Source organism: Panthera tigris, chromosome D3, assembly GCF_018350195.1.
Source record: "Panthera tigris isolate Pti1 chromosome D3, P.tigris_Pti1_mat1.1, whole genome shotgun sequence".
NCBI classification, from domain to species: Eukaryota; Metazoa; Chordata; class Mammalia; order Carnivora; family Felidae; genus Panthera; species Panthera tigris.
The window spans coordinates 76,371,865-76,394,164 of record NC_056671.1 but is presented as its reverse complement, the minus strand read 5'-3'; the positions used below and the strand labels follow the sequence as shown (position 1 = coordinate 76,394,164).

At 43.3% G+C, this 22,300-nt stretch overlaps 1 protein-coding gene across 3 annotated transcripts in view; it reads right to left on the bottom strand.

The window, feature by feature from the left end:
- Positions 1 to 22,300, bottom strand: part of NEDD4L (NEDD4 like E3 ubiquitin protein ligase) — a 341,173-nt gene that overhangs the window by 182,120 nt on the left and 136,753 nt on the right. Inside the window, exon 1 of one of the 3 annotated variants that reach the window (XM_015536836.2) lies at positions 1,853 to 1,908. The exons of the other annotated variants lie outside the window; for them this stretch is intronic. The gene's annotated coding sequence lies outside the window, so the exon portion shown is untranslated. Of the gene's footprint in view, positions 1 to 1,852; positions 1,909 to 22,300 lie in introns of those variants that run through there. 3 annotated transcript variants of the gene reach the window in all.

Below are 22,300 nucleotides of genomic sequence, written 5' to 3'. Positions count from 1 at the left end.
ACAAGCCCCACAGAGCACAGATGAGACTGCCAGGAATTAAGTTCAGACATCGTCGAAACCACCTCCCCCCCCCCCCCAATCCCAACACAACTGCCATAATTACAAAAGCCTCTGGTTTTTGTCTTTTTAAATATGTATTTATTTTGGGGAGAGCGCAAGTGAGGAAGGGGCGGGGGGGGGGGGGGGGGGCAGAGGATCCAAAGTGAGCTCTGGGCTGACGGGCTGACAGCAGGGAGCCTGGCCTGGGGGCTTGAACTTACAAACTGCGAGATCATGACCTGAGCTGAAGTCGGACACTCAACTGACTGAGTCACCCAGATGCCCCACAAGAGCCTCTGTTTCATCAACTATGTCTAAGATGTGGTCAAGAAGTCTACAGGGTTCCCCACCATACCAACCACTTTACGATAAAATGTTTATACTCCTCCAGCAGCAAATTCCTATCATTCCATTCCTGCCTTCATTTTGCTTCTTATATTCCATACTGACAAAACAGCGTCCTAAACATATTGTCTTAAATCAACATTCAGTGGCAAGACCAAAAAAAAAAAAAAGTAACATCTGTGAAAATCATTCCCCTTTTCTCCTAATTAAATAAAGCATTTCCCACCCCCCTCCTGATTTGACAAGCTTACTCACATTCCTTTGGGAATTAAAGTTCACCTTGTCCTCCCCAAGATCATTGAAAGGAGGGAGCGCAATACCACACAGCTTCTTTAATTTCCCTTTTCTAGTCTGGCTGCTTGTTCTCATTTGTCTGATTGGAAATCTAACTCAAACACCTGCGGACCACAGACTTCTCGATGTGAAATGAAGTATTTTATTAAAGAGTAACTCCCGATTTGACTGTTGGCTTTGCCGTTTCTCATCATTGACCCATTTTTACTGAATTTACTTAAAATTCCACCCATCTTACCATTTAACATGAGGAATGTTTATTTGAAAGTACCCTGGCTCATTAATAGAAAGGTGTGGCCTGCACACTGATACACACTAACTAGTTCGCTAACAGTTTATGAATCACCATCAAATGAGACAGTAAAGAAACAGAAAAATCACGTGTTAATCATGAAGTATATTCATATGTATGAGTAGTAAGGGTGGGGAAAAGGACAGCAAAACCTAAAGGAAGCAGTTGAATATGGGCTTTAATTTTTGTTCTCAAACCAACCATCGTCATAATCATCATCATTAATGCATTCAGAATAAGTTATGAAAGCCAAAAATAAGGGGGAGAAAGATTTCTCTCACTACCGACAATTCAGATAAAACCATACATCATTCTCAAGCCAACCATTTCCAACCTAAGATGTTATTTCATCTGAAGCCAAGTACAGCTGGGGTCTCCTTCCTCTCCAGTGAGATTTCTAAGTCAGAAAGAGAGAGAGAGAGACCCAAAACAGAACAAGAACACCTGTTTCTTCCTAAAACATGGACTTCCGAACCAGAGAACATTCACAGAACCTGAGTGGTCTACATTTTCTATTATTTTTTTCAAAAAGAAAACAAAGGCATCCGTCATGCATTCGTTTTGAGAGTAAAAAGTGTACATTTTTCTAGTCAAGGCAGAGATAAGAAAGCAAAAGGGTTAAAAATAAGGAGAACTGACATCTTAATTCTTTCCCCCGAGTTTCATTCTTGGCCCACCACTCCATCTGTACAAATCAAGGGTAAAACTGATCAACTACAGCTAACCCTGAACACCGAAAACAAGTCATTTATCCTGGAAAATCTTGGGCTATGTTAGAATAATGCCACTGGTATAAAAACGGCCCTACACGAAGATCAAACTCCGTGCCAACAGACGTTACACATTCACATAACACACATACAGTGGCGTCTTTGTTCTTACCTATAATTGTCCTCAAGGCTCACGAAAAACAAGCCATCTGTCCTGCCGGGAAGCGTCTGCTTCGGCTAGCTTTGCGGTCACACGGCTGGGAATCTACCTCGACAACCCTTGGGCTCCTGGGCTCCTCTCCTTCCTTCCCCGTGATGAAAAGCTGCCGACACACACCTCTGCCCGAACTCGGGGACCACCAGGAAGTTTTCACACAACTGGGGAGGAATCCGGGGAGCTTGCTACTTATACTGATGATTCACTTCAATGACAGCTAGAAAGAAGTGCTTGTTGGTGGAAAAGCAGTCAAGCTCCACCCCCACCATAAGGATTAGCTAACTCCACCCAGCTCAGTAATTCGTTTCAACAGCCACAGAGTAAGGTAACGTTAGTTTACCTGCAGCCTGGCATCTCCAAGCGGCAACTGTCAAAGGGGGAAAGAAGGGCTGACGGTTTACCAAACAGGACAGGCAATAACCGGAGAGCACAGGGTGCTCTCAATCACTGTAACTTGGGCTGGGCTGTTGTTTTTCTTTTTTCTTTTAAAGCTGCGTCCCGGTTTTCTGGGGAAGACGGGCCGTAGGGGTCTGCTCTTCACCTGCACAATGAACTTGGCTTCTCTCCAGTTCCTGTGAGCGAGGCTCCACACCAGGCAGGCTAGAGAGCACCTGGGCCCTCAAAAAACTGAAAGCCTTGAAGGGGCAAGAGGCCAGAGCAAAGGTAACTGTGAGCCAAACTACAACTCCAAACAGAACTGATGGGGGGTGGGGGAGCGGGGGGGCGGGGGTGGAGAGGAGGTGTTGATCTGGTGTCACAGGACAGACAGCACCACCCTATAAACCAATCCACCATGTCTGGTGTGCAAACCCAATTTCAGATTAACCAGCGGGGGTGTCCTTGAGGTACAGACCAAAAGCACAGAGAGGGCCAGTGGGGCTCACCTTGGCACTTCTTCAGCACTGGGTCCCACTGGAGGGGTACAGTTTACCGCCCTTACCGGACTCCCCGAGACCAAGTAAAAGGTGCTCCTTCTTTGGCTTGCGACTGGCACTAAGCTCCGCCTCTTTGCTCGTGCCCAAAGCCAAGTGGAAACCCACTCTACAAGCCCAGCAGTTGTGGCTGAGACAGGAAGTGTCCCCACTTGTAGCAAAAAGCTAACTTTCTACATTAACTCCAATCTGGGGGCATGCTCACTCATGAAGCGTTCCTGGCACGTCAGCCAAGAACCTCTAAACTAGACTTTCAGGTTCCCACGGGTGCTCTAAGGCTGGGATTCCCGGAGGTGCTGGGACGAGACAGGTCACCAGGGGAGCCGGTGACCTCTCGTGGTTAGCAGCATCACCGAAGCCTTGCTGGGGAACCTGTGAACCAGGTTACTGCCAGAAACCCCATCCCCAAATACACTCTCCGCACACAGGCTGACAGTTCGAACCATTTTTAGCAGGAATCTCGAAACGACAAGGGGAAAATACCCTAAGCGTTTAGTATTCAACAGGTGAGGACACACAAGGACCACATTTAAGAGCAGCAACTCCATCTCTGACTACATCTAAAATTACAAAATTAATAAGCTGGCTCACATTTATACATCGGCTGGAAGGTTAAAAACCTAAGAACCACAGTACAAGAAAATACACCTTAGCAAGCTGAAGAAGTTACTCAACGGTTTGCCTGTTCCATTAAAGATAAAAGGCACCGGGGGCACCTAGCTGGCTCAGCTGGAAGAATGTGCAACTCCTGATCTCAGAGTCGTGGGGCCCAGCTCCACGTTGGGCGTAGAGATTACTAAAAATAAACTTAAGAAAAAGATAAAAGGGGAAGGGGTGGCCTGGGTGGCTCAGTCAGTTAAGTATACAAGTCTTCGTTTTGGTTGGGGTCATAATCTCACCGTTCATGAGTTCGAGCTCCACATCAGGCTCTGCACTGACAGTGTGGGGCCTGCTTGGGATTCTGATTCTCATTCTCTCTCTCTCTCTCTCTCTCTCTCTCTCTCTCTCTCTCTCCCCCCCCCCCCCCGCCCCTCCCCAACCCACTCTCTGTCTCTCTCAAAATGAATAAACTTAAATATATACATATATAAAAGGTACCTATACTTCTCATCCAATGTTACCCAACTGTTACGGGTTGAGAATCGTGTCTCCCCCCGCCCCCACCCCCCATTCTTATGTTCAGGTCCTAACCCTGATTTCCTCAGCATGTGACTATGTTTGGAGACGGGGTCTTCCAAGAAGTAACTGAGCTACCATGAAATCTTCAGGGTGGGCCTCTAGTCCAGTATGACCTGTGTCCTTACAAGAGAAAACATGGACATAGGTGCATAATGGGAAGGCCATGTGAAGAGACGGGGAAGTGATGGCCACCTGCAGGCCAAGGAGAGGGACTTCAGGAGAAACCAACCCACGGACACCTTTGCTCTCACAAGTTCAGGCCCCTGAACTGTGAGAAAATGCATCTGTTGCGGTACTTTGTTATGGCGGCCTTAGCAAGTTCATACACCAATGCAAGAATCACGTAATTCAAATTATTAATATAAAAAATGCAGACAGATCTCAGATTTCTCATTAATAATACCATTCTCCCACAGCCAAGCGCTTCATTTTAGTACTTTTACTCCCTCCCGGTCTACTGAGGCTCTGCCTTGAATAATGCACAGAAAACCTTACACTGGCTGAAGGGGCGGGGGGAATGACCCTTCCAACTCCAATTTTGCCACTTCCGTTTATGGTTAATCTAATTGACCAAGGGACCTACCTGCACATCTTTCTCCCCCAAACCCACAGAAATCAGCTTCTGCTCAACCGCCACCAAAATGCAATTAAATCTACCGACAACCATCTTAGCACTGAATTAAGAATTGTTCACAACAGAGGAAATGCTGGAAGGTTTAGTTCAAGTCCCTCTGTTTAGAGGAGGGACCACAGAGGCACCACAATCTAGGAATAAATGCTAATACAGATTCAACCCAAACATTCAGTCCTAATCCAGTGTTCCTATCCCTGCTCTCACCATACTATTAACCGAGGATAGCCTGAAATGATCAAATCTATTATCTCCAAAAGGAAACCCACTGCCCTACAGAGCAGCTGTAGTACAGAGAGACCAGGATGCAGACACTGGCTAACTGATGGAGTGTGGCCAAGGTCGGTGGGTATGTCAAAAGGCAGGTTTTTTGAACTTGGGCTACACTTGGGGTTGGGTAATTCTTCTTTGTGGGGGCTGTTCTGTGCACTGTAGGATGTTCAGCAGCATCCCTGGGGCTCTCCATCCACGAGACAGAGCTCTTCCTGGGTGTGACAACCCAAAATATCTCCAGATATTGTTACGTTTCCCCTGGGAGGCAACGCTGAGAACCACTGGGTTAAAAGAAGAGGCCTTTGTGCAGAGCGAAGGAGGTGGTGGCCCTGGAGAAGGGGTGGCAGAGCCACTTCTGAGGTGCCATAGAAGAATAAAGGACAAGTGCTGTTGTAGACAGGGCAGGGGTGAAGAACAGCAAAGAGCAGTTTATTCTATTTCTCCCTCTGAGGGTTGCTTTTTGGTGGCATCTACCCCCCCGGCCCCCCGCAAAGGAGAAGACCAGGTCATGGGGCTGAGAGTGAGGGAATCACAGAGTCAAGAGTCAAGAATACTCCAAGTCTGGAACAACTGGAGAGCAAAAGGGATCAGAGCAGGGCTGAGTCGAGCACGTCGAGCAGCTCTAAAGTCTGATGGAAGACAGTCCCATAAACTCAGAGTGGCCCCATGACGGGTGACGCTGCAGGTTCCACCCCCCTCCCCATGCACGAGGATCCAGGAGGAAGGTATGAAGGCTGGTTGGACGAATGCAATGGGCATCCCTAAAGGGAGGTGGACACACATAGACTGTGGTTTCCCAGGCCACCATGGTTAGCAGTGGACACAGTAACCTAGAGTTAACAGAAGCTAGAAACAAGGAATCTGCTACAGAATAAATAAAGATGAAGAAAGCCTCAGAAGAGGATCTCTCTGAGAAGGAGTTCAAGATCCTACAGACAATCTAGAAGACTAAATACACTCATCCCCTTGATTTAATAATCCCAATCCAAGGAATCTTTCCTAAGGAAATAATCAGGGATACAGTGAAGCAATACTGTACCTTCATTAAACTAAAAACTACAACCTTAAATGACCAACCGTAGAGAAAACAAATTACAGATACCTGTATGTTCACATCCTCGAAAAATACTTTTCAACCTGAGAAAACAATCAAAATTTAATTTTAAGAAACAGAAGCTGTAAAGCTATGTATAACACAGTCCGATTTTTTTTAATTTTACATATTTACATGTATACATTTTTATAGCTTGTGGGTTTTAATCTCCATTAAGGCAACAGCAGCAACTGCCATTAAGGCAACTATGAGACTTGCAAGGGAAAAAGTAAATCATAAGGCAATAATTAGAGTCCTGCAGAAGACATAACAAAAGGAGTGGGCGGAGAGGAAAGGAGAGCCAGGAGCCAAGAGAGTTAAGGGTCAAGGGCTACATAAAGGTTGAAGAAGAGGGTGCTAAGCAAACGTAGTGTCTGGATTTGGTGAACAGGAAGTTGTTGGTGTCTTAAGACAGATAATTCAGTTCCACAGTGTGGACAACACGCAGTTAGCAAAGGGAGTGGAAGGGATAGTAGTCTTTCCTGGTATTTTCCCACGTACTTCCTGACTAGGAAAGGCCACGGGAGGGAAGCCTGTGAATGACCAGGGGGCGGGTCTACCAGAAGTCTGTCAATAGGAAACGCCCCGCTTCCAGTCTCACTCATATCCTTTGGGGACCTTTTGTTCCAAATTTAAATTTCGAAAATAATGTTTCCAATTCATGGCAATTCTTTATTCTGCATTGCTTATGATTAAATGTACATTTTTACGGCTCCCAGCAATTCTGACATATTACCAAAAAAAGTTGTCCGGTATGGTTTACTACACTTAGAAGACTGGGATGATTTGTAAGGTGGGATCTTACGAAACACCATAAAGGGTCACAATGGATCAGTATGTTCCAATGGAAAGCAGAGGAAGTACATAGAAGGTACATTTTAAATCAATGTAACCAAAGGGAATAAGAAAAGTGTGATGGCCGATTTCATTCAAAATAAGATCTTATTATGAACACAAAATTTAAACCTCAGAGTAGGATTCCAAAGGCTTCTCAGTGCTTTTGTTTTTGGTTTTAATCTTAGCAGGACTTGCCACTTACTGAGATCATCTTGATTTTTTTTTCCCTTAAAAGCCACTGTGAATCTGCCCATGCTCTGCAGCCTTCAAAAGTCATCTTTCTAAAAACAGTATTACCATAAAATGTTCACCTTAAAATACTGGTTTAAAAGCACCATTCCAAACAATATTATAGCACTATTCCAAATAAATAATGTCCATGTACATATATAAATAAAGCCAAAGGACTAGAAGAAAAAAAATGGCAATTCTCTCTCTCTCTCTCTCTCTGCTTATTTGTTTACAGATGGATCAGTTTTATAGTTTATCTTTCCCAACGTCTAATTCTTTTAGAACCAGGAAAAAAGAATTTTAATTGCTGAGAATGTATTATCATTTATTTTAAAACAATGTGTAACCAAATGAAGAATACAAATGCTGGGGTGAAGAAAACCCAAGTTTCTCTGTTTTGTTCAAAATCAGCTACAGGAGGGGGGGAAAAAAACTGGGACACTTGGAGGGGGAGGAATACATTGAACGAAACAAAGATGAGATGACACAGGAAAAAATCTTTACATAATGCAGGCAAGGTTTGGGGATTATGACACAGTCTTGAATTTCCCCATAAGGTCGTAAATCCGCCTAACTTGGATTAGCTTTTTCTCCCAATGCTACAAAAGGAGACAATGTATAATTTACATATTTCACAGGTTAATACAATCGAGTCACTAGTGACTTTATCAAAACATCTGAAAAGAAAATTATGTCCTTAAGAAGGGGAAAGGTATCTTGAATCTTAGTTATAACTATCAGTCAGTAAACATTATACGGTGAATCTCTACTCCGCTCAAGGCACTAGCCAACACCCAATGACTGATTGGTATCCTCAAGCATTTATAACCCGACAGCTTACAGACAGTTCCCTGACTCATGAAATGGCTGTGGTTCCGAACATTCATTATTTGAGGGCAGTTACTCAGGATCCTGAACATTTTCACATTGAAGAAATGCCTCAACCTTCACCATCCTGTCCGGTCCCTTTGGCTGCAGAGAGCACCTAAATGCCAAGGCCACCCGAAGTCCTACGCAGCCAGCACCTGACCCTCAAGTTCTCACTTGCCATCATCTTCACGTCTTCACCTGGAGGTTGACAAGAGCTGACTCCAGCTTCTGAGTCTGCCTCTGCACCTGTTCCCCATCTCAGTGGCCACAAGCCAGCTGGCTGTTCGAGCCGTAATTTCCTCAATGCAACTCTTCTCTTTATCCCTCACACATCCAGCCCATGAATACACACTCTCTACTAAAGGCAAGTAAAAGGAAAACACCAAAATATTAAGAATGATGTTCTTTCTCTGGCTGGTAGCTTTTGCCTTCTAATTTTTCACAATTGTTTTTCAGATTTAGAAAACTGTGTATGTACAAGCTTTCACAGGTAGAGGGGAAATCTCATTTTTAACATAAAGATATAATGCAATGCATAGTTATTAGCTTTCTAAGACACCCCAGGAAAGACATATTCAAAAACACAATGTTAAAATTGAAAGCTTCTATACAAAATACACAATAAATCAAATGAGACAAACCCTATTTCCAAGAACTCTTACAAAGCAGTGAAAAATTACCAACCAGAAGGAAAATGGACAAAGGATACACATTAGCACTTGTAAAAGAAGCAAAACAAATATATGAGGAGATACTCAACCTCACGGATTAAAGACGTGAAATGAGACACTTTCACCCTCCTAAGAGCCAAGACTAAAGGACAGATGAAACAGTACTACTGAGGGCGGGAACGATTGGTGCCAGTGGGAACCAGTGTAATATCTAGGAGGGTAATTCCCTGGTATCTCTGAACATCATTTAAGTGATGTCCTTTCATCCAGGAAGTCAAATGTGGCAATTTAACTACAGAAACACCAACACATAGATACAAACACCGGAAGAGTTTTGAAAACACGGTGTCCAAATGGTGTCAGAAGACATCCCGGCCTAACAACGGGGAAGAAAAACCATGTCGCGATCTGGTTTATCTGGTTCAAAAACCATTTTTGAAAACAGCAACTGACTTTCATGGAACTCTTGCTATACGACAGGCGCTGTTCTAAAGTCTGGAGGGCACCACTTACTTTGCTCCCCACTCTACCCCTTGGAGACAGGTACTATGATTTATTATCCCTGCTCTGCAGGTAAGAAACCTAAGGCTGAGAGATAACAGAAGTTTATATTTAGATGCCCCCTGAGCGCACATTTCTACCTTCCTTCTTCCATACAGACCGAATATCACATCCTCACGGGTCCTAGGGGAGTAGGAAAGATGCATCACTTGAACAGAAACGGGGTGGGTTGGATGGACAGAGCCCATCACTGTATGTACGGGTGGAGGTGTTCTCCGGGTGCCAGAAAGGCCCCAGTCAAGTGATGGAAGGGGCTGGAGAGACCCGGGGGCCAGCAATCGGGATGACCAATCAGAACGCCTCATTTCCCCTGCAGGTAAAGGCAGCAGCACTCCTGAGACCAGAAATTCAAGTAGATGACCAGGACGAACATACAGTAGTCAACCTGACAAACAGTAGTGACAGGCCACTCTGATGAGAAAGGAGCAAACAGGAGTCCCAAGGACAAAGGCCGGCAGACAACAAAGAATCCCCCAAAGGTGAAAAAAACGTGCCCTGTGAAAGAGGGCACACGTACGCAAAAGGAGCAGGCGGTGCTGGGAGTGGAAGAATTATAAATATGCGCAGGTAATATTCTCATCAAATCCGAGAGCGTATCCGGTGTCAAAACCACCCTAGACGGGTAAGGAGAAAGAAAAAGATCTAAAGAAGCAACCGGGATTTTTAACTTAAAGCAAAGCACTATGCAGGTTCCTCCCTCGGGGGGAAAAAACGGCATGTGGTGGGCACTGAACCAAGGGTGGGTTTTTACACGTGAGCCGGCATGGAAATCCCTTCTCTCCCCACCCCTCCTGCCACCCTTATCAACCTCCACTCCCCTCTCTTAACTCGGACAACCAGGGTTTTCGTCTGCTTCTCTGTGCTCCCCCAGTCATACATTGGAGCAAACATACAGAGACCTGGTCATCGCCATCACAACTGGGTATTACATACTTTCTGAACCTTCTTCACCAATTTCTCATAGAAACGCCTCCTCCCCCCATCAAAAGCCAACAGTCATAGAGCTCCAAGTCTTTTCTGCTTAGTGGCTGCATACTGAGCCATGGGGTACAAATGTCCCAGAAGTCAGCCGCTTTTCAAGTGAGGAACATTTGTATTTTCAGTATTTTGCCGCTACGATGGTACAATGAACATCCTTATACATACGACTTTGTGTACACTTTTATTTCTAGGAGGCAGACATCTGGGAAAGAGGCTTAGAAAGGTATATTAATTGTTTGCTTAATATGCATTGCCAGTCTGCTTTCCAAATAAAGCAGGGTAATTCACATCTCCTTGCTAGCAACAAGTGTTAGTCTCCTCTATTTTTACCCATCTCATGGGTTTAAAGGAATGGCTCATTGTTGTTTTAATCTGCATTTCCCTAGCAAATGTGCATTATTTTTCAAAGGTTTGCTTTCTATGAATTGCATGTTCTTGGTCCATTTTTCCTGAGTTATGCTTTTCTTGCCAATTTGTAAGTTACTGGTATTATAGACAGTGACCCCTTTTTTTTGCCATACATATGATAAATATCCCTCCCCCATGTGTCAGGCTTGAGAATATCAAATCGTGCTTAAGAAGTTCTCTCTCGCCCCAAGACTATGTACGTGGATTCTTAAATTTTCTTCTAAATTTGAACTGCTTGTAAATTTTTTAAGATTCTGGTATTTCTGATTATATGCAAGATAGAGATCTACCTACCTTGCCACCCTAAAGACTGCGTCAGTATACGAATATTACCTGCTAAATAATATATTCTTTTCTCAACATTATTACATATTAAGTTCTCTTACTTAATGGAACATAGCCTTGGATTCCCTATTCTGTTCCATTGAATGATGTATGTAATTCTTTATCAATACCACACTGATTTGGTCAAAAGGCCTTCTCAGTACATCATGGTCACTTCTAAGTCAAGTTTGCCCTCACTGGTTTTCTTTGCTACATCTGTCTGAGCTCTTCTCAAGTCTTAGGCATTTATTCTTCTACATCAATTTCAAGATTATTTCATTCAGTTCAAAAAGAAAAAGGAAAAAAAAAAAACCCACTGCTTTGGAAATTCTCAGTGGAATTGCAATAGATGTATTAATTTTGGAATAATAGGTATATATATGTTACATATTTTTATTTCATAGTCTTCACTAAAAAGGATACAGGTCCCATGCTTGTTCAGTGTTTTCCTAGGTCATTTGCTGCTGCTGAAAAGGGAATATGTAAACTTCCATTTCTAGGTGCTCCTTTTCAAAACAGAAATGATCATTTCTAGATTTTTTTTTTATCCAGCTACTGTGACAATTTTTCCTATTGATTTTATGTGTATACATATACATTTCTTTAACCTAGAGATTTCTAAATTTTCTAGACATACAAACATTTCATTGTCTTACTACATTCAGTAGAACCTCTACGACAATGATAAATAATTATAAAGGCAGACATCATTTTAAAATTCTTAATTACAATTGAAATAGTTTTAGTGTTTTGCCATTTCAGGAAAACATTTACTATTGAGGTGTTTTTGTTAATATTGTAATATATAGCCGTTTTATGTTTAAGTAATTTGTTTTTATTCCTATTTTGTTTCTTTAGATTGTGTTATATTAAAAATGGCTGCTTAACTTGATCAATATGGCTTTTAGTCTCTCTTGAGCTGGTCTTTTCTCCTTCACTATGTTGGAGGTACAATAATGGATGACGGTGATCAAAGTTCCTAATAATCACCCTAGTGTCACTGGAATAAACTATTGATCATAATGCGTTAGCCTTTTGATGCACTCAAAAGTCTGTTGATGAATTATTTTGAATTTTCGCATTTACTTTTTTTAAAAAACGTTTGAGCGAGAGCGAGCGTGTAAGCAGGGGAGGGGCAGAGAGAGCGAGGGAGAGACAGAATCCCAAGCAGATTCCACACACAGTGCAGAGCCTGATTTGGGGCTTGATCCCACAACTGCAAGATCATGACCTGGGCTGAAATCAGCTTAATAGACTGAGCCACCCAGGGGCCCCATGCATTTACGTTCATAAATAATATTGGTCTATACTTTTCTTCTTTAAAATTTGTCAGGTATTAAAATTATGCTGGTTTTCTAAAATGAACTACAAACCTTTTCATATTTGCTGCATCCCCTAACAGTAGAAATAACACATTTTCTGTTTTGTAAAGGTTAGATAAGACTCAGTTGGCAAATCGTGGCACCCTGGTGACTTTTTCCAATGGTAATTGTCAATCACATATGTAATCTCTCCTATACTAATAGGCTTTGTCAAGTTTTCCATGCTTTTTGGATCAATTTTGGTCCTTTGCATTTTACTAAGAAATCAACCCTGTGTTTTTCAAATGTGTTGCCAGAGGACTAGAGGTAAGCGTTTCCTAGAGTCTGTTCCTTCCTCCGTATCCCTCATTCCTGTCACCTGTGTTTGCTCTCCCTTTTTTCTCAGAGTAATGAGGCCCTTTCAAGTAACCAGCTACGGGATTTATTTACCCTTCAACCTTTGTTTTCTGCTTTATTAATTTTAACTTTTACCTTTGTTATTTCATCATTCCTCCTCCCCAGCTTTTTGTTTGCTTAGTTGTTCTTTTTCTAAGTTCTTATGATGCATACCCCACTATTTTTCATCTGCTTTAAAATTTTTTTTTAATGTTTATTTTTGAGAGAGAGACAGAGTGCAAGTGGGGGAGGGGCAGAGAGAGAGAAGGAGACACAGGATCTGAAGCAGGCTCCAGGCTCTGAGCTGTCAGCCCAGAGCCCGACGCAAGGCCCGCGCTCGAACCCGCGGACCGCGGCATCGTGACCTGAGCCGAAGTCGGATGCTTAACCAACTGAGCCACCCAGACGCCCCTAATCTGCTTTAATAATGAAGGTAGCTTTCCTGTTCTAGGGGATATTCCCTTTCTAGGTGATCTACACTATTTCGACTTTCTTTTAAAATAAAGAAAAACACCTGAAACGAAAATTTAAGAGCCATAATGCAAGTAAGCAATGGAACTAAGTGGGCATGCTAAGAGCAGGAGATTAGTAAACCAGCAGGACAGGAGGAAAAGTCGTCCCTATTTCATTAGTACAGGCCCGGTTTAAACAAAATTCTCTTATTGTGTTGTCAGGTTTTCACCCTGCATGTCACATTTTGGGAAAATGACTGGATTCATATACCGGTTCCAAAATTACCACCAGAAAAGAAGCACCTGGGTGGCTCAGTTGGTTAAGCATCGACTTTAAAAAAATTTTTTTAACGTTTATTCATTTTTGGGGGGGAGAGACAGACAGACACAGCATGAGTGGAAGAGGTGCGCAGAGAGAGAGAGAGAGAGAGAGACAGAGACAGAGACAAAATCTCACGATCTCCAGGTCGTGAGATCATGACCTGAGCCGAAGGCGGACACCCAACCGGCTGAGCCACCCTGGCGCCCCAGGCATCCGACTCTTGATCTCAGCTCAGGTCATGATTGCACAGTTCATGGGATCAAGCCCCGTGTGGGGCTCTGCGATGACAGTGTGGATCCTGTTTGGGATTCTCTCTCCCTCTCTCTCTGCCCCTCCCTTGCTCATGCTCTCCCTCCCCCTCCCTCTCAAAACAAACAAACTTAAAAATAAATTTCCACTAGAATAAATGCTGCAGTCACTATACATACTATACTAGTCACTATATACACTATACTAGTCAGCCTAGTATTAAAATTTCTATCTGTAATCAGAACAGTGTTTCAAATCCAGAGCCCCACAGATACTGCACCAACAAAAATGGGCTCTTATGTCACAACAGTGAACTTACCAATCCAAGAACGTGGCCTGATGCCTTTGAGATGCATCTTTTGGTCGGGCTGATGTAAACCTTCCCAGGTAATAGAAGAACTCATCATCCAGAACCCACGCCGTTTCCAGGTTCAGCAATGTATCATGTAAGCGGCAACCTCGTCTGTGTGATTGTCTCAGACAGCAAATCTTAAAAATCGATGCCAAAGGGACAGAAAGAGGGTCTGCGTATCCCAGTGTGAGTGGTTCTGACCTAATTAGAAAAGTGTCTGAGGCCAGAAGCAAAACTGGTACTGTTTCCTTAATCCCCACTACAGGGAACTCTAGAAGGCTTACAAGGTCCCAATCTGGCCTGGGGAAACTGAAAAGGACACTCAGATAAAATCACATTCATTTATGCTCTACTAATTCAGAATTATTTTTATGATCTGGAAAGGTTTGGACTCAGGTTTCCATTTTTAGACCCTATGACAACAGGCAGAGAAGGAGGCTCAACCTACTTATGGGAACAAATTTTAGAAGCTCTGACTCATGTGTAAACAACCAATGTGCTAATCATTTATCTGTTGGTTAAAGCAAAGACTTCTATTTGGGTTGCTAACCGAAGTCCTTTTTGAAACCAAAAAGAAATTAACATTCTCTGCATTTAATTATTTCCTCTTTGTTCCTGAACGTTTTCCCCAGCGAATCCTAGTAAGTAAAAGGTTATTATTAAACCCCCATTAGAACAGGAACTGTTTGGTGGTAGGAACCACTTAATTGTTCCCGAAGGTCTTTCAACCAGCGAGGAAATGCATCCCCTCTCTTCAGGCGATCCGCACTGCTTCCGAGCAAGCGCCACGATTCCACCTGACGTGAACATCCAGTTGAAGCAACCTGCACATCCTAATCGACAACCCGATGGTCAGATGCTAGCACGTGCGTTGGTGCAGAAGCAAGGTCATGTGTATGACTGCACCCCGAGAACGTGATTGGGAGGTGGGCCTCTTGGAATCCGCTGGCTGGTTGTGCGCTAGAGGGGCAACCCAAGCACCTTCGTAGGTTCCTACTTCCTGTCATCTGAGTCCTGGAGGCAATGCCCCCGACACCTAGCATCTCCTAACCGCCTTTACCCCATTCTTCAGGGGGTGAGCTACTATGCCAAGAATTAGGAGTCACAGTTCACATTCAAGGCCCGGTACCGGCTGTAAACAAATGGTTTCCAGTTCCCCAGAAAAACCCTTACCATGGGGTATTTGGTCGGCTGTGTTCTTTCTGCATGGCACACCGCTTTTCATCTGTCAAAATTAAGTGGGATAATCTGTTTTCCGAGGTTCAATGGCAATCAGCTACGTGTTGTGCTTCAGAAATCATCTGGTTGGGCCAGATATGCTCATATTATCATCTGAAATACTTAAACGTCACTTTCTGGCGGAAATATTTCTAACCCTTCTTATTCTTAGCAAACAACTACATGCTAAGGCTCAAAGAGAAGGGAGGCATATTTCACAGCGCAAAGGCCGGGGGGTGGGGGCAGGCCCGTTGAAGAGGCTTCTGCTTGCCTAAGGTGGGGTGGGGAGGCTTGTGTGTGCACATCTCCCCCCATTCCCATCACAACACGGTGCCTGGAGGAAGGGGAGAGGTGAGGGGGGAGGTGGAGAGCGGGGAATGCAGGCACTCCTGCTGCCGGGCCTTGTGGGGTCAAGGTCACATGGACCATCTGACCTCCGCATGATCACTCAACGCCCAGCTTCACCAGCCACTCCGCTGTCGCCCTAGTGGTGTAGTCTGTCCCCCTGCCTCCCACCTGCTCTCTCTCTACTTTGTACCGTTTCTCCCGCAAATTTTAGCCAGGACGCCAGATCTCAATGCCGGAGTTCCTGCGTCAGGTATAGATGGATTCATCACTCCGCTGGCAGTGTGCGTCCTCCAGGGGCTGAGGGCAGTCGGTGGCGTTCCCCCTCTGCCCCCCGCCAGCAAAGCTCCTCCAACACAGTACGGGAGACTGGTGTTGTCCAAGTGGAAAACCTGTGTGATCGTTAAACCGACTTGGCCAAGCTCAACTATGGCGCACTGAGGCTGGAAGTTTTGGGGGATCCTGCACTCTGTGCACAGGAAACAACTTCAACTCTTCCGAGAACCGCCTTATTGCAGTTACAAGGAATGAAGGAAGCCTTTGTAGAGAGGTTGCTCTCTGAGTGAGGCCTCACCAGGTAAGCAGGGCTCTCTGTCTCTCTCTCTCTCTCTCCTTTACTCACACACACATACCCCACTGGGTGAAGAATGGCAGGGGAGGGGGGAATCAAACATATAGGCGACCTGGGCAATTCAGCTTGGGTGCAGCAAAACAGGTGGAAAGGAAGTGAAGGGAAACTGGGCTGAACCAGAATTACACTCTACCTGAATACCAGGAAAGGGGTATGGGGCCCGTTTTTTCCACAATACTGTCCTTTCCTTTCCTAATTACTCGTGATTTCCACCATTTCTCTGTGAGTCTTCAACTAATGACTAATGAAAAGCCCTGAGATTTCACGATTCTACTTCCTACTTGTTTTCTATTCTTATTCTATACCAATTAACTTATTCATCGTGTTTCCCTCTCCCAAATGACAAATCCACAGGCCCTACCTATCAGCTGCCTCTCCCTCCCCCTTCCCATGAGTCAAAACAAGCCAAGCTACTTATGATTATAAAACAAACTTTCAAATATTTTTACCAAAAACATTTCTCCTAAATAAAACTTCCATTATTTTGAAAAAGGCCAAATATTTTTGCCAGGTGACTATATTTATCTCTCTTTAATCTCTGTTATTCCTTTGGCCATTTGGGAACACAATAAGGAGTATTGGCTCAGCGCTCTACTGTTCACATTTCTACCGACCCACGATGCTTAAGTACCAGCTGGAAGGAGCAGACCATAAAACCACATTAGTTCCCTAACAGTCCGTGAAGAGAACTAATGATCCACACAAAGTACCAGGAAACACAAATAGGGCACAGTACACGAGGATACCTAAAATTGACTCTATCTCACTTATCAGGTAGACCATCTTAGAATAGCTGGTGATTATCCGTCAAGTGATATTTATTCAATGAGTTTAACTCTCAACCCAAATCTCTTGTGGTGAGGTGCTCACAGTCTAGTGGATACACATTCTGCTTGATACAATGTTGAGTTCCTCTCTTTCCCTTTTTTTTAGAAATTTTCTTCTCTTTCTTCATTGCATTCTATCCGATTCCAGGGTTGGCCGGTTTCATTTCATCTCACAGACCATGTGATCCCTTTTGCAGTGTTCTAGAGCCTTCTTCCTCTTGCACTTCTGCATGTGGCTCTCAGAAAGATGTACAAAATTTATGAAGGCTTTTGTGTAATGAATGTCTAACACTACAGACATTGTGGAAATTCTAAAAAAAAAAAAACAATTTTAAAGACTATTTAAAGTCAACCACCTATGCAATACCCATATATCGTGACCTGTCACCAGTCAACAAAATGTCAAATATCTGTAAAGTTCTGAGTAATTTTCATCTATCTAGATGCCTACACATTCCCTTGGCTGTAATGACCCCATGGAGCCCTGCCCAGAGGAAATGTTAAGGTTTCTATTAGACTGTAAGCATCTTGAAGTCAAGGGACTTACGCCTCTTTGTATTCCGTATAACCACCCGCCATATATACTCCCAGAGTAAAATAAATGCTTACTGCAAAGAAATCAATCATCCTTACCTATTTTGAAAATGTCTGAGTACATAAAAAGTGAAGTTCAGGGGGGCTACCATGATGAATCTGGTAGTAAAGTCAACTACGCCTTCAAACTCAAAAGAGCCTGAATTTTTATTGAAAGTCCTTCTTTGAAACTGGCTGTTTTCTACAACTGGAAACAATAGAAACAATGGCTTTTTCATAGCAGCTGATGTGAACTGCATTCCCTTAAACCAGGCTAAGATTCTCCTAGTGCAAATTTTAAAGTACTGAAAAAAAAAAAATTCTTTAATTAATTTTGCCCTTACAAATTGCCGTACACAGTTGTTATTTTTCACTAGTTTTTAGGGTCTGATTCACTAGGGATCTTCTGAGACAGTCTGGCAAGACTTAATTTATTTGAGAGATCAACTACCAAATGGAGAATTTCATATAATCATATAAAAAGTAAAGGGAATCTGAAAAATGTTTTTACCAGTCATAGTTATTTTAACGTATACTAATTTGGGTATCGCTAACATAGTTTAGAAAAAAAGATCATCTGCTGCTTAGTATAAAAAGCTGCCTTTAAAAGAAAACTACTTTTCCTTGTACATTTACCAGACAGAAATCTTTCCTCCAGGGTGCTAAACCTCAGCACTGAATCTAGATAATCACTTCCACTTTCCAAAAATTGACCTTCCAAAACTGAAATGTAGGAGAGACTGGAAACACTGAATCCAACGGTAAAGGATTTTTTTTTATTATGCTAATGATTTCCAAAGTGTAGTCACTTTAACTGCCAACTTAGTTTGTGGATAATTTAAGGAGTCATTTCCAATTAAGGTTTTATTTAAGTATGCATGGAGGCCTGATATTATCAGTTACACACTTACACACACAACCACAGCAGCGGCAGAGGAGCTAATAATAATGGAAATAATACCAATGATGATGATGAGGAAAGTCTTACGTGGTGCTATATGCTACTAGCAAGAATTTTAAGCCCCTTAACATTGGTGAGCAAGTGCATAATAAACTAAAACTAAAAAAAAAAATAATAATAGTACCCCAATTAGCAGGAACAGAGCCATGAAATAAAAGCAAAGGTGCCTGCCCAACATGTGCCACATGACAGGAGACAAATCCAGAAGGATGAAGGCTGTGTATACGGGGGAAATGGAAGGCAGAACCAGCCAGGAACGACTTTGCCCCTGAAGAGATCAATTCCCAACCCTGTGCACAGAGAGGACGACCCAGGGCAGGGACCAGCAGACTGGAGAAGGGCACCAGGAGCGGGGAGTAGACTCTGTTTGTTGGGAAGGAGCCTGTACTGTCCCTGGTGATAAAACACAGCTTCGTCCCCTCCTGGCGGAGGCCGTCAGACCAGCCCTCCCAAAGCAGAGCACGAGGGAGTTACCTGGAAAACCAGTGAAAAACAGACTGATTCCGTATGCCCGGGCAGGGTCAGAGAGTCTGCTCATCTAACAAGCTCCCGGCTGATGCTGCCGGTCCGTGGACCACACCTGGAGCAGCTGCCCTGGAGGGCGGCCCAGCCGATGGTGGGCAGAGAGAGAGAGTTTAACAGAAAGGCCATCACCTGCTGGGCAGGGCACAGGCCAGCTGGGCTCATGCTCTCCCCTCACTTCCTGGGTCTCCAGTCCTTCACCTGTAGCACCAGGAGGAAGAGTCCATCTCTAAGGTCTCTTTCTAGCTTTACGAATTTGGGGCACGGATTGTAGCCTGAAGAGCTTACACCTCCTAGGTCAGGTAGTGAAGAGGAGGGCAGAGCTTCAGGCAACGGGAGGTTACCCAGCAGTTGCACTTGTCCCAGACAAGACTGGAAGAATTTACATGCTGCTGTCATCTTATCCCTTTATCCCTCGTGGAATGCCCAGACAGAAATACAAAATGATGTGTGCACAAGGCTATTTACTGAAAAACAACGGACAAGTCTGGGAATAACCCGAATGTCCATCAGTAGGGGATCGACTGAATAAATCTAATACATTCATACCAGGGTGAATATATTAATACACGAGGAGATGTAAAAGAGATCTAACAGATGTAAAAATACACGAGGAACTTCTCTATAGACTGGTCAAAGTTCTCTATATGTTGATACTAAGAAAATTGCAAAAACAAAAACAACACTAACAATATATGAAGTTGGTATCGCAATCATAGAGAAACATGGTCTCACTTGACTTTAAAATGTGTTTTTATTGTACATCCCTGGTGGGATCTAAGATAAAAAGAATTGTCAAGAAATATTAAACTGTATCCAATAGTAATAAAGGTGGCAAAATTTTAGGGGTGCCTGGGTAGGTTAGCATTGAAGTGTCCAAACTTCAGTTCAGGTCATGATCTCATGGTTTAAGTTCGAGCCCTAGGTCAGGCTCAGTGTGATAGCTCAGAACCTGGAGGCTGCTTTGGATTCTGTGTCTCCCTCTCTCTCTCTGCCCCTTCCCCGCTCATGCTCTCTCTCTAAAAACAAAACAAAACAAAACAAAAAACAGATACTAAAAAAAAAAATTTTTTTTTAAATGGCAAAATTTTAGGAAGTGTTGAAGTTGGGTTATAGGATTTCCTTATGCTCTTTGCCATCATGCAGTTTTCTCTATTTTTGAATAATTTTTTAAAAATCAACTTTCCAGAAGTGCCTAGGTGGCTCAATCGGTTGAGCATCTGACTCTTGATTTCAGCTCAAGTCATGATCTTGTGGTTGTGAGATCGAGCCCCGCGCCGGGCTCCTCACTAGGCTTGGAGCCTGCTTAAGATTCTCTCCCTCTCCCTCTGTCCCTCCCCCTGCTCACACTCTCCCTCAAAAAATAAATAAATAAATAGATTTTCCTAGTAACCTTTAATATTAACACATATGCACACCAAGTAAGAACGTAAGAAAGAGCACAGATGAGCAGCAAAGCCAACTTTAGGCCAAGGTGAACGACAAGGTTCCTAATATAAAATGTACACACAAGCAGGCAAGCGGGGGGTGGGGCTGACCCCACTACAACATAACATAGTCCACATCTGTAAGATTTTACTGTATTCAAATACATTTTATAGGATCTCATTCTGTGTTCACAACAAAATTTCCCGTGACTGTTTAGCACATTTATAACTAAGGTAATTGACTCCAACTGGTTCAAACCCATGTTATCCTATCTCCAAGTCCAGGGCTTTCATACGCTGTTCCCCAGTACCCACACCAACAGAGGCGTGGGGTGAGGGCCATGGCCTAACAGCACTGCCAGCAATTTCAAGTCCAAGTTTAAAAATTCATGCTGATTTCCATTTCCTCCCAAATACATATGGGTTGAGCACTTTTAGTGATTTGTCAAATGGAATCGACCCACATGTATACTTTGTACCTTTATGAACCCTGGAAGCACAATTCCTTATTCCGGCTTCAGAGGCATTCAATTACACCAGGCTGCACTGGGACAGTGACATCTGTCACCCGGATGCCTTTGGAGGCCCAGCAACAAAAAGAGACACGTCCCATTGTCCAACTAGCGCATTGCTGGTAGCATTCCCAGCCGATAATATTTCAATCGGCACCTACAAATACACTTTCTGTTGATGTAACTTTTTAACCTGAAAATTCTGTCTAGTCTTTTAAATATACCACCTAGAAATGAGTCAGTGCAATGGCAGGCAATTAAAATCACATAACATGGTTTGCAATTGCTCAAGCCGACTCGGGCGCATTCTGGAAAGAGGCACTTCATGGCTATCCTGAGCAGAAAACTGCGAGGTGAACGAGGAACTCAGCTTCACAGCAGCCTATTTCAAGGGGGGGGAAGGTGAGAGGACAGTAACATTTATGAAATGGTAAGGTTTTTGTTTTTTTTAAGAACAGTTTAGACTTATAGCATTATTCTAAAGATAGTACAAAGAGATCCCACATACCACATATCTGGTTTCCCCAACTATTAACATTTTACATTAGTATGCTACATTTGCTCAATTAACGAATAGAGGTTGATACATTAACTGAAATCCAGGCTTTATTCAGATTTCCTGTTTTTCCCTAGTGTCCTTTTCCTGTTCCTGGATGCAATTTTGATTTTTCTTACAATTTAAAATTCACCATAGGAAGACGATTTAAGCAAATATAACAAATGCAAGCATAAAAGACTAAAACAACGCTTCTCAAAGCAAGAAAAATTCAAATATTGGATGAAACACCAACAAGATCGGCTCGTCAACAGACCAACCTTGACCTATATGCAACTCCAGTAACCACCGTCTTAGAGAACTTGCCAAATAGGGAGTGAATTTCCAGGTGTGAAAAGTGAGCTGTGGTATGGAGAACACCAATCTGAAAGTCAGGTTCCGATACTAAGGCTGGGTCAGTCATGCTAATAAGCCTACGTGTCATTTCAATCAGGTCCACAAATGGCTTGCTAGGGTCAGAAACCTACAAAATACTTCTGTGGGTACTACAGGGACCCAAAGTATGTGAGCCGTTGCCCATCTCCAGTCCGTTTGATCCAATGCAGGAGTTAAGTAAAAAGCACAGAAAGATGATCTTAAAAGATTTCAAAGAGCAAGGCAAGATGACAGCCAATGTGGAGGAAACGAGCACGTGATTAACTGAAAGTGAACTCACTAAGGGCTTAGGCAAAAACTGCCGTAAGAACTGAAGCAAGAAGGGAGAAACCATGTCAGAATGATTATAAAAGGAAAGCCAACCCTTCCGGGCTAGAGTTCATCTCAAGAGAG